Source organism: Aedes aegypti, chromosome 1, assembly GCF_002204515.2.
Source record: "Aedes aegypti strain LVP_AGWG chromosome 1, AaegL5.0 Primary Assembly, whole genome shotgun sequence".
In the NCBI taxonomy this organism is placed as follows: Eukaryota; Metazoa; Arthropoda; class Insecta; order Diptera; family Culicidae; genus Aedes; species Aedes aegypti.
The window spans coordinates 181,036,231-181,049,839 of NC_035107.1; the positions used below are offsets into that span (position 1 = coordinate 181,036,231).

The following is a 13,609-nucleotide window of genomic DNA, read 5'->3' on the forward strand; positions in this document are numbered from 1 at the left end:
AAAAAGGTAAAGCTTCTTACACAGCCTTCTTTGAATTGAGTTCAAATTCAATGTTCGGAAGAAGTTAAACACCTTGGAGTTACTTTGGATAAGAAATTGAACTGGAACTCTCATCTCAGCAAGGTCATGAGTAAGGGTACTAATGCCCTATGGGTCTGCAATAAAGCCCTAGGAAAAACTTGGGGATTGCGACCTAATATGGATGCCCTTCATAATAGGGCTGTGCTGGGAGGGAGACACAGATACTACACACAAAATATTGAAAAACACTTTTCCAAATTGCAAGATAAGTCCCGCTCACCAACGACAATCAAGGCAGGCTTGGTAAAAATCGCTAGTTTTCTTTTGTTGTGTACCTCCGATCTTTCTGGACAAAGGGCCATAGTTTTATGTGCATTTAATTTTAGTTTTGATTGGAAAAGAGTAAAAAGATGCGTGTTTCAATACTTTATATTCGATCAAATTTGAAGGTGCTATCGTGGCATTGCTTTTGGGTGTGCAGGAATTAATTTTCAACCGATTGTTGTCAACTTTGTTGAAATGCAAAAATATGTTTTGATCAGTTACGCGCTGTTTTCATGTTTGTCCATTCTTCAAGATCTGGGCTCATAATGACAGTTCGTGACAGCAGAATCTCGGCTCACTATGACGTACATAAATTTTGTATCGGTTTCTCCCTCCCAGGGGCTGTGCACTGTGAGCATTTATCGGTATCGGCGATATTATGTTGGTTCGATAATTCACATTATCGATATCGAACCGATATCCGATAATTGAAAAAAAGATGTTTAAAAGCAAAAACGAACATCAATTAATGCAATAATGAACTCAATTAAATGAATTTTGTAGTGATGCTTTGTCATATTCAACGGATATCTAAAATTCCATTGAATTATCGGATTAATTTATTCATATAATCAATAAATACTGTTCTGATTATCGGATTTGTTATCGGACCGACAATAGTTTATCGATATCGGAAAATATCGGGCGGACAGATATCGGATATTTTATCGATAGAATTGATCCGATTATATCGATATTATCGATAATATCGATATTTGCACAGCTCTACCTTAATATACTGCCTTTGCATCAATTCATTAAAATGCCAGTTGCAAAAAAATGCCTTGCAGTTTATTCGTTATGATAAACTAGATGATGATTTGATTGGTCACATGCAGATCATTAAGGAATTCAATTTGAATTCAGATATGAAAACAATAGAAGATTGGATGACAACGAAGACCAACTATGATGTTCTCTTTAAAGTGGTTAAACCAAGGCGCTATATATGGGATTATGGTGGGCCAAGTATACGTCCACGTTCTATCGTATTTTATACCGACGGGTCAAAGATGAGCGACAGTACCGGAGCTGGGGTTTTCGGTCCTAATATCAGCAAGGTAATCTCTATGAGGCGCAGTCCCACTGTGTTTCAAGCTGAAATACAAGCCATCATTGACTGTACAAATGTTTGTCTTGAAAGAAACTATAGGTTTGCAAACATCTGTGTTTTCTCGAACAGTCAAGGAGCTGTGAATGATCTAAAGGTATTCACATGTAGATCAAAGTTAGTGTGGGAATGCATTCCTTCTCTGAAGCAATTGACCAGTAGGAACGAAGTTACATTGTTCTGGGTGCCCGGCCATTGTGGAATTGAGGAATATGAAATTGCCGACAATCTATCAAGACAGGGTGCAGCTTCGAGCTTTGTTGGCCCTGAACCGTTCTGTGGTGTTCCTGAGTGCACTCTCAGGATGAAACTGAAAAATTGGGAAATGTCCATGGTAGAATCCAATTGGAACGCCACGGATACATCCAAGCCAGCGAAAAGATTCATAAAACCCAGTCTAGCTAAAGCCCGGGCTATACTGAATCTTATTAAAGGTAATCTTAGGGTAATAACTGGCCTGATGTATCACGGCGTTCACTGCCCAAGTAGGTATCATCTTAAAAAGATAGGAAAAATACAATCCTCTGAATGTCATTTTTTTAAACTGAAAATTAAACTTCTGAGCATTTACTCTGCAACTGCGGAGCATTGCTTAATCAAAGCATGTTAACATTCGGAAAAGGGTTATTAGAGCCCTTAGAAATTTGGCAAGGTAGTCCTAATGGGGTAATAGACTTTATAAAAAGAGTTGTGCCCAGTTGGGACAGTGTGACACAATCAACCAATGTCCAACACATCTCAATTATGGAAGGACATTTGATGAGCACCAAATAAAATATGGGTCATACCACAATATTCCTAAATAATGGAAGCAATGGTTAAAAGGCTCTACAGATTAGGAAAAAAAAGTGTCTGCGTTCGATTCCCGGTCAGTCCAGCATCTTTTCGTAATGGAAATTTCCTTGACTTCCTGGGCATAGAGTATCATCGTACCTGCCACACGATATATGAATGCGAAAATTGCAACTTTGGCAAAGAAAGCTCTCAGTTAATAACTGTGGAAGTGCTCATAAGAACACTATGCTGAAAAGCAGGCTCTGTCCCAGTGAGGACGATGATGCCAAGAAGAAAAAAAAGAAGAAGAATTAGGTGATAATTGTGGGATGAATTTAAGCAATATTTAAAAAAGTATGTGTTGTTCATTTCCCAAAAAAATGGTAAACTTTTTTTTGTGGATGTTAGTTGCTTACGTATTTGAACTACTGCATTATATATTATATAATCTAGCCCACGGCTTAATTATGTGAAGCCCGCGAAAAAAATCAAACTTAGTCTTGGGCAGGATTATTGAAATATTAGGTAAGGATTATCACAAAATCTTTAGAAATGTCCTCGACAAAATAAACGCTGAATCTGGAATATAGTTATAACAATGGTCAAGGTATGACTGATTCAATAATAGTATTAATATGATTCATATTAATACTTAATATGATAAATAATAGTATTAATAGTATTCATATGAAATCCTAGACAGCAATTTTATACACTCCTGAAGAGGATTCTGAAAGAACTCTATGCACATCTTTTTTCAGAATCTGGTGCATGATTCTCGGCAATCATAGGCAAGATTTTCGCACTACTATTCAAGGAAGGCTTTCAGGCACAGGTTGGATTCTGACGGAATTCAGGGCAAGATTCCTATGCAATACTGGTCTAGATGAGCGCAGTTCTCCCAGAATCCTTGATAAGATGCACAGCAGCAAGTATCTTTTTTCATTTTTTCATAAACAAGTCTTTTTATAGACTATCGTTTTGGCCCGCGATTCAAAAATGTTGGGCCTGACAATGATTCAATAGTACAAAACATGTCTAAGCTTTCTATAAAAGTTCTATCACTCCACCGTGAAAGCGTTTACCCAACTATAGAGATTTGCACATAAGTCATTTATTCCCGGTAAATGCACGAGTCCTACACAAAATCTAAGTAGGGGAAGACGGGGTAAGACCGCCCGCCTAAGCAATTTAATTCACATGTCAAAATCAAGAATCAATGAATCCTTTTTCGATTCTGTCTTTTTTTGAAGCCTTCGGCATGATCAAAAAATATTACAGGCTTTGTATTTGTAAACAAATATTTATTTCTTGAAGCTTGAAAAAGTGATTTCTTATCAAGATTATTTTTAGCGACGGGGTAAAACCGCCCACCCACGGGGGAAAAGCGACCACCTCGATTTTCGTTCACAATTTTGCGAAAAATTTTATCAGATCCCTGTTATTCTAAACAGTATATTGTTTTATGAATTCTACATTGATTAAAGTGGATATTTAATCATTTTAAGAGTAAATTATATCAAAAAACTTAGATATATACTTATCATTACTTTAGACATCCATATTTTTCAAAAATATGCGAATTAAGTTTGTATTTTTCACAAAATTGATTTTATTTAACTTGAATAGTAATGTACAACGTAGTTACAACTTTTAAAATGGTTTAGACATTATATTTGGTATACATTAGGGGTGGCGGTCTTACCCAATCAACAGTGGTCGGTTTTACCCCGCTTGCTTTCACAAGTAGAGCCTTATTTCAAAGCTAAAAATTTACAATTCATATATCACTTCACTGAAGCATATTTCACATTTATGTTAAGGCTAAGTAGCCCGTCATTCGTTTTAGCAGCAATGATGACTTTGCAGCTTGCAATTTCAAAGTGATAAAACTCAGTCTTGATAGTTTATATTGGCTTGAAAATGTATCACTGTACGCGCTAACATGCGTAAAGTATGCTGATACTTTTTCAGCTGTGCCAGTGCAAAACAAACTGGTTTTCTTTGATTCAAAATCGTGAGATGAATTAGCAACAATCATCAACGACGCGTACAAATTTCAATGACGGCCTACTTCGCCTTAAAGCATGGACGGGTAATTTGTTATGTTTTGACAAAAAAATCCCTTCCGAAACCCTTAAGTGAGCATTTGTTAAAATTAGATCAAATTCAGTATCTACAAGCAAAAACTTTGTTTTTGACATTTGTTATGAAAAAAATAATGTTGGTATCACCCTTAATGCTTTGAAATGTCAAAAATCTTGTGTTTATGCAAAGTGCTTGGTGAAATTTCAAGAAAATCGCCGTTCTCACGCCAAACTAAAGGTGGTCCGTCTTACCCCGGCGGGCGCTCTTACTCCGTCTTCCCCTATTAAGATTTTTGGGTGTACTGAGTGCTAAATAGTTCTATACATAACATCCAATCAATTCAGTGCCTACCGCAAAAATACCCCCGATGTTATCACGTTCCTGAAGCGATTCTAAACACCCGGCAGCGCGCAATAGACGTCACCTTCATGATTGTTATTCTCGACTGTAAACATATTCAGACAAACCTGTTCCAATTGCGACGTGATACTTTGGTGCTGTTATAATACCGTCTGAAATCTAGCATTTGTGGTTAATGGTGTTGGTTATGGTTGTCTCTAGTGCTGTTCACGTTGCATGCGTGTAACTATGGCGTTTTTTTTATAGTTCAGTGTTTCTTCAGCAGAGATAAATGAAACAACACACCTGTGGCGTGCTTTCAAGAAAACGTCACTTTCCATGCACCTTGTCGATTGTCGTCAAGCCAACAGACAAGTGCGCACCTGGTGACGGGAATGCCGTGGAAACTTTCTCGAGAGTCAGCGACTTCATCGCCGCACGCGCTTTCCGAACAACAAAGAAACTAAACCCCGTTTCAGGAAGTAGTTAGTTCGAGCGCAATGATGCCTTGATGAAAGAGGGAAAACACATAGTAGGGTAGGTATACCAATTATGGATGCAATATACCAACAGTGTGAATAAAGATCAGATATTAGCCGCGTTTCTGAAACGTATGCATGACTTGTTGATGTTAGTTACTAGTTTGAAGTCTTGCGAAACAGACATAATAAACAGTTTTAGTAGAGAAACAAAAAAAAATAGATTGGAGTACCTTGTCCTTTTAATTCCGCCCTAATAACAATTAGGGTGGAATTGTAAGGTACAAGGTACTCCAATCTACTTTGTTGTTTCTCTATTGAGATTCTGCTCAGAGGATTTGAATACAAAAAAAGTAGCTTTAGTAATAAGCTGACTTCAAGCTTCTAAGTTTCTAAGATAAATCCGTTGTCTTATGGGAATACTGCTCCTGGCATACACCAGGAATAAATAATTAATCGAAAATGTGACGAAATGTTGTGAAAATTCAAAATATGGTAAAAAACAGCTTTAATGGGGGCAAATTTGTTACTCACCAGCTAAATTCTTTCGTTTGCTCTTACTGACTAGGCGACATACATTCATAGGTTGAAGTAATTTTACAGGACGAAAACGTAAATTTCGGTACGGGTTTCCTTGAGCAAAATGCTAAGAGAGTTGCATATGTGTGAGACAACATATGGAAATGTATATTTTTCGAAGCGTATTGCATGACTATTCTTACCAAGGCAGAGTTGTCATCAAAAACAAATATTTTTATCATTCCTGTGAAAATCAGCCATTTTATTCTAGTAGCACAATAGGATAAATCTTATTTTGTTCTCATTATTGTCATAATTGGTACAGTCAACTCTCCACATCTCGATGTTCTACATCTCGATATCTCTCAGGGGCGATTCCCTAACTCAAATCTACCTGTTCTACGTTACTAGAAATTGATATTTTGGCGAATTTACTATCTAATTCAAAATACAAATGATTGAAATCGACTATTTAGGCCATTCTCTACTACGCATTTGTTGTGAAAATTCAAAAGTTTCTATACGTAGAACAGGTAGATTTGAGGTTAGGGAATCGCCACTGATATCTCTCCCAAAGTCGATGATTTTTGCGGTCCCTTCATTCTGCATACTTTTTTGCTCTCCATATCTCGATATCCTCCTTATCTCAATGTGATTTTCATTCCCGATTTTCTCTTCGTATGTCGATATGCCTATTATCAAAGGTTACTAGACTAGACGACTGTTTGTTTTTTTTTTTATTTTCCTGGTAACGGAATGGTTTTCAATCTAGGATTCATTAAAAAATTGTTCAATGTCTCGCTCTCTCCCTATCTCGATATGGTCCCTTCAATATCGAGATGTGGAGAGTCGACTGCACTATTGCTATAATTGGTACATCTACCCTTAATGAACAAACTTCGCTGTAGACAGTGGACGCGTCGGATGATAAAAGTCAATGAATTACAAGCTCTCATTCGATTCGAGCTTGCCGTTACATGTACGCGTGTGTGTTAATAGACCCGAGCAATGACGTAGCTTGGACATGCTTGAAATAAATGGTACTTTCCCGTTTTTTTGTCACCTGTTTTTCGTTAGGTTGGGTTAAGTTAGGATGATCCATTTTATGAGTATATTTCTTGATTTACTTGAAGCTTGCCCAATTTGGTTGAATCACTATACACAACTAAGTAGATATAACAGTAAAACGATCCAACAAATTTTCGGCAGCGGCGTGCCATAACGCTAATTGAGCAATTCAATTATTTGATTAATTTGGACGCTTTCATTGAAATGCTTGCAAATGATACATCAAGAAATAGAAAAATCAAGCGTTGTAAACACAGCTAAGGCCCAGATAGCCGTAGCGGTAAACGCGCAGTTATTTAGCATGACCATGCTGAGGGTCATGGGTTCGAATCCCGCTGGTCGAGGATCTTTTCGTAAAAAGGAAATTTTCTCGATTCCCAGGGCATAGAGTATCTTCGTACCTGTCACACGATATACACATGCAAAAAAATGGTTAATCGGCAAAGAAAGCTCTTAGTTAATAACTGTGGAAGTGCTCATAAGAACACTAATCTGAGAAGCAGGTTTTGTCCCAGTTGGGACGTAACGCCAGAAAGAAGATGAAGGAGAAACACAGCTAAAAGTATTCTGTAAATTTCAATTTATTTTCATGCACATATTTGGAGCATTATTTTTCAACCAATCACTGAAAAATACATTGCGAGAAAAGTTTGTATTGATACAAATTTTTTTTTCGATGCTTTTTAATGCTCTAAATGTATCTGCATGTATTTCGAACCCACCGGTCGAGGATCTTTTCTGGTTGGTACTTTTCTCGACTTCCCAGAGCATAGAGTATCTTCGTACCTGCCACACGATATCTACATGCAAAAATGGTCATTGGCATAGTAAGCTCTCAGTTAATAACTGTGGAAGTGCTCATTAGAACGCTAAGCTGAGAAGCAGGCTCTGTCCCAGTGGGGACGTAACGCCGGAAAGAAGAAGAATGTGCATGTATTTTGATTTAATTTTCAATCGTATTCCGATTTCAATTCGTGTATATTTGAAAGCTAATCGTTTTACATATCGTTTAAAATTCATTCTTTTTTTGCTGTGAACGTCAAAATCGATTACCCGGAAAACCTCAAGTTCAAATTCATATTAGAAAGTAATATCTAAAACAATCTTTGCAAACTTTTGAGAAACTTTTAGGATTTTGAATCAATCTGGGTAAAATAAATGTTGTGTACAAGTAGGTCTTTTGATGGCAGACACACTCTGCACGCAATTTTATCATAAAAGGTTTTCAACCAATGATGAATTTAGGCATGTTATAATTATAGTTTACCACTTTTAAATTAAATTTTGGGTGTTTGTAATACTAAAAGTTCTTCTTTTGCATTCTTCAAGAAAATGTATTTAAAAGGACGAGTTTAAAAACTAATAAAGTAGAGTTAAGCAAAAGTTTCTTTTTATGATAATTTTTGAGAATATTGCAATTTAATCTATTTTGGGCAAATTTCTGACTCAAATTTATTGTGGATTTTTATGACAACTCTATTTTACGATGTGTGGAAGGTATTCTTGACACAACAACATCGATATTTTGTATTTCTGTCATCGAACTTTTACATCTTAATAAAACAAATCTCAGGGTGGCTTGATTACCGGTTACTGCCCAAGTAGGTATCACTTAAAATAAAATTGGAAAAAAATCCAGTCCTCTGATTGTCGTTTTTGTCAAACTGCAAATGATACTGCAGAACATTTGCTCTGCAACTGCGGAGCATTGTTCAATCATAGAATGTCAATATTTGGAAAAGGGTTATTAGCGTTCTTGGAAATTTAGAATTATTTTGTCTCGGTAAAAAAGAATAATATCTAGGCCCTTCACACTCGGGCCTATTCTGGGCCTTATCACATTTATGTAAACTATATTCTTGTTAGTTATACTTCATGAGTATTTGTGCAAATCTAGTTTGAATTGATCTCATAAATCCAATCTTCACTGACAATTTGCATGTGTACAGGGTATATACCGGCACAATTCGACATCTTTATGCATTAATTTGAGAGGCAATGATTACGGTCATGACACCATGCAAAACAAAACATTCTGAACAGTGAGTGGAAAATAACCAGCCAAGCTCATTTTACCGGCTGTTGGAAACAGGCTTAATTGCAAATATGATGTACTGTTCGTACATAGGTTCAAGTTGCACAGGAGTAGTATACGTGAGTCCTTGACGTTAAGAAACAACGAACAATATATGACGCACACGCACAGGCCCGGTTTCACTTTTCCGTAAATGTTATAACTGGCTTTCCAACATCCGCAAAGCTTCGAATGATGGTTTATGCTGTGGTGGTCTCAAAAAAAAAAAATGATACAAAAAACGACAGACCACGAAGGCCGGTTGCAGCGTTTGTGCCTTGTGGAGGTCAGTTTTCGAAGCTCGTCAACCAGCAACCTGTAATATTGCCTTATACAGCAAATCAGTCCGTTGCCTGTTTGCTTTGGTTGTGCAATCAATTGGCGGTCGATAAGGTTTGCTTGGTCTCTGCGGAAGATAGAAGGGCTGTCGTGGTGGTGGGTGCAACATTAAGGTGGTCCATATTTGTATGGCAAATATCAAACCGTAAAAATTTTAAGGTACGCCCCCCAAATTTGTTCATTTTGTTGTCAAATGAAAAAAAATCTGCGCAGCTAGATTTTTTTTTGTGAATTTCAGTTTATTTTCAGGCACATATTTGTAGCATCAAAATATACTGAAATGTCAACGAACTTTCTCTTATTTTTTCAATCTAATGCACTTTAAATTTACACGATCTTGTAACATTAATGCATTGCCATCAAGTTGAAAATTTAACGTGATGCTGTAACAATAGATGAATTTGTTTTTTTTTTTCATTATATTCTTCAGTTTACTTTACATAGAAATTTAATTTTTTTTATCTGTTTGATTTGTTGGACTCGAATCAATGGTGAAATAAATTCATCGACATAGCCATCTGTGGTCGAAAACAGTGAATCAAATTGTTATCGAAACCGGCAAAAACGAACAACAAAGCAAGCGCCATCACAATCGATTGTCCCAACTTTTGCGGATTGGCATACAATCTTAAGAAAAACAGTTATGACAAACACAGTGGGCCACACACTTGTTTTATGATTGTTAATAATGTGACAATATTTACCAGTGTTCTTCAAACAAACTTCATACTCGTTTAGTCTACCACTCAGAGCTGTAGGATTTCGGTAAAATTTTCACAGTAGCTCATGGGTGTCCAAATGAACAAATTTGGGGTGTGTAAAATTTGATGTTTGAAGTTTGATCCTTCTGGGCCATCCTAATACACTATACATGCAATATACCTACCGTAATTTGCCAAGCCATGTTTACGCGGTTTCATTCCTACGGGTTGTCCCTATTCGAACAGGTACTCGTACCCATGTGCATGACGTATAAAACACAACGTGGCCACCGCACTTGGGAATGCCACCGATGCGAAAACGTATTTACGCTGCCACCAAGCAACGGTTAGGGGTTCGTGCAATTATGGAGCTAAATCAATGAAGCGTTGCGGTGGCGGTGTGCTTCCATTGTCATCGAACGTTTGTTTTATGTATAGTTCTGTTCTAAAAAAACAGACTCGAAAAGTTCGTCAAAAACTATGAGCATTTCTCAGATTAACTCATATCTAATTTTGAATTTTTGCCTCGTCACTTTCATTATTTTGCTTGTGTTCAGTACTTAACGAGGCAGTTCGAATATTTTTGATCAAAGTGTGGAAATCTCCAGAATATTTTTAATAAATCCGACATTTCACTCTTAGTACTTGTAGAACGTTTAATTTATGGATGTACAAAGCGATTTCAACTTTTGTAAACTATCCACTTATATCGATGCTCCGTTATATGGATAGACAGAGAGACGAAGCAAGAATCGAAACAAAACACTACTAACTTGAGTTGATTTCACACTGGTACAAAAACGTCGTAAGTAATTAAAATGTGTATCCTTATGATATCATGTTTTTTTGTGGGAAATAACAGAAGATCTCTAAAATATAAACGCGAGCTGTTTGTATGCAAAATTTCAAGCGATGTTCACGGCGAAAAAAAAGTTAAAAATGGGATTCATTTTAAAACATTTTTAAAATACATATTGTGATTCTTCTTAATTATTTTTCTCAAAATCGTATAAAAGTTCCTTACGTCGATTTGAAAAAGTAATCGAGATTTTTTTTTCAATTTAATTGCTTAGTTTTTTATACCCCTTTTCCCCTTGATCATTTAGATGATAATTGAAAAATCGGTAAAATATTTGTTTCGTTTCAGTCAACCCCTTTACCGTAAGCTTCATTTTTTACCACATAAAAATTCACACCGCCTTATCTAAAAATTACGATATGATGTTTTTTCAAGTTTTCAAGATCTTTATTTAGCTAGGTACCACGCTGGCCAACCGAAATGCTCATTACTCAAAGACTGCGGTACCAAATTGCTTCATTTTTTTTGAAACATACTCACCTTAATGTATTGTTCTGAACACTGAATATTCGAATACGATAAAAATTCTGTTGCCTGACAAATTTACGTGGGCTATGACTACGCGTCGGCCCCCAAGGAATTTTGGAATATCTCCGGATCCAGATGACGAATGATCAATATCGACACAGATTATAAAACTGCATTGGCTGCATTTCATTTTTCATTTATTTAGTTTTCAATTTCAAATTCACTTGGCCCGTCCACCTAAATCGCTGTGCTCCACGCTTTCTTGTACCAACCGGATCCGAAGTGTACATCATTTTTGAAGAGTCCGTCCAGCTTTCGTCTCCTTCTGAGCACTGGGTTCGCCGACGCGAACTCGTGGTTAATCTTTCGTCGCACATATCTACATACATTTACTACAGGTGGCAGAAGACGAAAGATCCTGGTGAGATTACATTTTGTAGGCCCCATTTAAGGCTAAGTAGCCCGTCATTCGTTTTGGCAACAATGATGACTTTTCAGCTTGCATTTTGAGGTGATAAAACTCAGTCTTGATAGGTTATATTGACTTGAAAAAGAATCACTGTACGCGCTAACATGCATAAAGTATGCTGATGCTTTTTCAGATATTTCAGTGCAAAACCAACTGATTTTCTTTGATTCGAAATCGTGAGATGAATTAGCAACAATCATCAACGGTACGTACAAATTTCAATGACGGCCTACTTCGCCTTAAAATGGTGATCGCTCGCAAGTTCTCACAATACAAATTGTCACCTTTTTTGTAGATGTCATATAACTCATTTTTTCCACTTCACCGATAGCTGTTATGTTTCCTAGATTGCGCCTATCTCAGTGATTTAATCCTGAGAAAATTGAGAGAATCTCTCACGTATCGCTCTCTGTAACTATCATAACATGCAGCACATTATGAGCAACTGTTTATCGTACACTGCACAAACTTTGATCAGATCGAGGGGTTAGCAGTGCATGACAAAACCCCTCTAAACAAGCTTCAAACCTGGGAGACACTATTGCTATCGGAAGTTCGGGGATTGTTTATCGTACGAGTAAAGTAAAACACCTATCCCCAACGGTAAACAAACGTAGCTCTCGTTCGCTGCTCCTATTTATCAGACTTGTTACATTGACTATCGTGGATCGCAACAGATGGGATGTTTTTCTTTGCTTGCTTTGATCGTGCTTCATACTCAAATGAGCGCGAATTCTGCAATGCCTGCTCGAGACTGATAAGAGCGACGATGGACGGTGTGCAAAATTGTGTTAAGGATTCTGGCGAACATTTGGAGCCGAGTTCGTTTGAATCCCGCCGGGGACTACGACAAGGTGATGGACTTTTGTACCTGTTGTTCAATATTGCGCTAGAAGGTGTTATCGGGAATGCCGGGAATAACAGCCGGGGTACGATTTTTACGAAATCCAGTCAATTTGTTTGCTTCGCGGAGGATATGGACTTTGTCGGCCGAACATTTAAAAAGGTGGTAGACCTGTACACCCACCTGAAACGCGAGGTAGCAAAGGTTGGACTGATGGTGAATGCGACCAAGACAAAGTACATGCTAGCTGAAGGGGCCGAGCGCAACAGGGCTCGCCTAGGTAGCTGTGTTACGATAGACGGCGATACGTTCGAGGTGGTCGACGAGTTCGTCTACCTTGGATCCTTGCTGGCGGCTGACATAAACATCACTGAAAGTCGGGCCTACTAAGGACTGCACAAGAAGCTGCGGCCAAATAAGATTCACACCCGCACCAAATGTACAAAACGCTCATAAGGCCGTTAGTCCTCTACGGGCATGAAACGTGGACGATGCTCGGGGAGGACTGCAAGCATTTGGAGTCTTCGAACGTGGGGGACGATCTTTGGCGGTGTGCAGAAAACGGTGTGTGGTGGCAAAGGGTGAACTAGCGTTGGGCGATTTTGAATCGATGTTCCGAAAATCGATGTTTTCATTCCGATTAACCGATTTTTTGAATCGATGTTTGGATCACCTGAAATCGGGTGAATCAATTCTCTTCATTCGATTCATTTTTATGTATTCGATAAATATTTTTTTATGCGTTGGTGGAAGAGAATTCAAATTTTGAACTAGCCTTGAAGTAGTAAATCTGTTCGATTGATTTTCAAAATTGATTTGATTGAAAGATGTTGAAATCAAATGCAAATGCATTTGGTCTAATTTCAAATTTTATGAATTTCAATTTGCATTCGATTCGAATCGATTCAAAAACATCGATGCAAACGATTCGATTAAATCGGTGAATCGATTTGACAGTTCAAATGTGAATCGATTCAGTAACATCGATGTTCTAGACAAATTTGCCCAACGCTAGGTGAAAGAAGAGCTCGCCCAACTCTACGGCGAACCTAGTATCCAGAAGGTGGCCAAAGCTGGAAGTATACGATGGGCAGGGCATGTTGCAAGAAAACCGGACAGCAACCCTGCAAAG

At 37.6% G+C, this 13,609-nt stretch overlaps 1 protein-coding gene across 5 annotated transcripts in view; it reads left to right on the plus strand.

Annotated features, from left to right (window-relative positions):
* Positions 1–13,609, plus strand: part of LOC5566202 (lateral signaling target protein 2 homolog) — a 62,345-nt gene that overhangs the window by 15,633 nt on the left and 33,103 nt on the right. The window contains exon 1 of one of the 5 annotated variants that reach the window (XM_021854557.1): positions 4,888–5,194. The exons of the other annotated variants lie outside the window; for them this stretch is intronic. The gene's annotated coding sequence lies outside the window, so the exon portion shown is untranslated. Of the gene's footprint in view, positions 1–4,887; positions 5,195–13,609 lie in introns of those variants that run through there. 5 annotated transcript variants of the gene reach the window in all.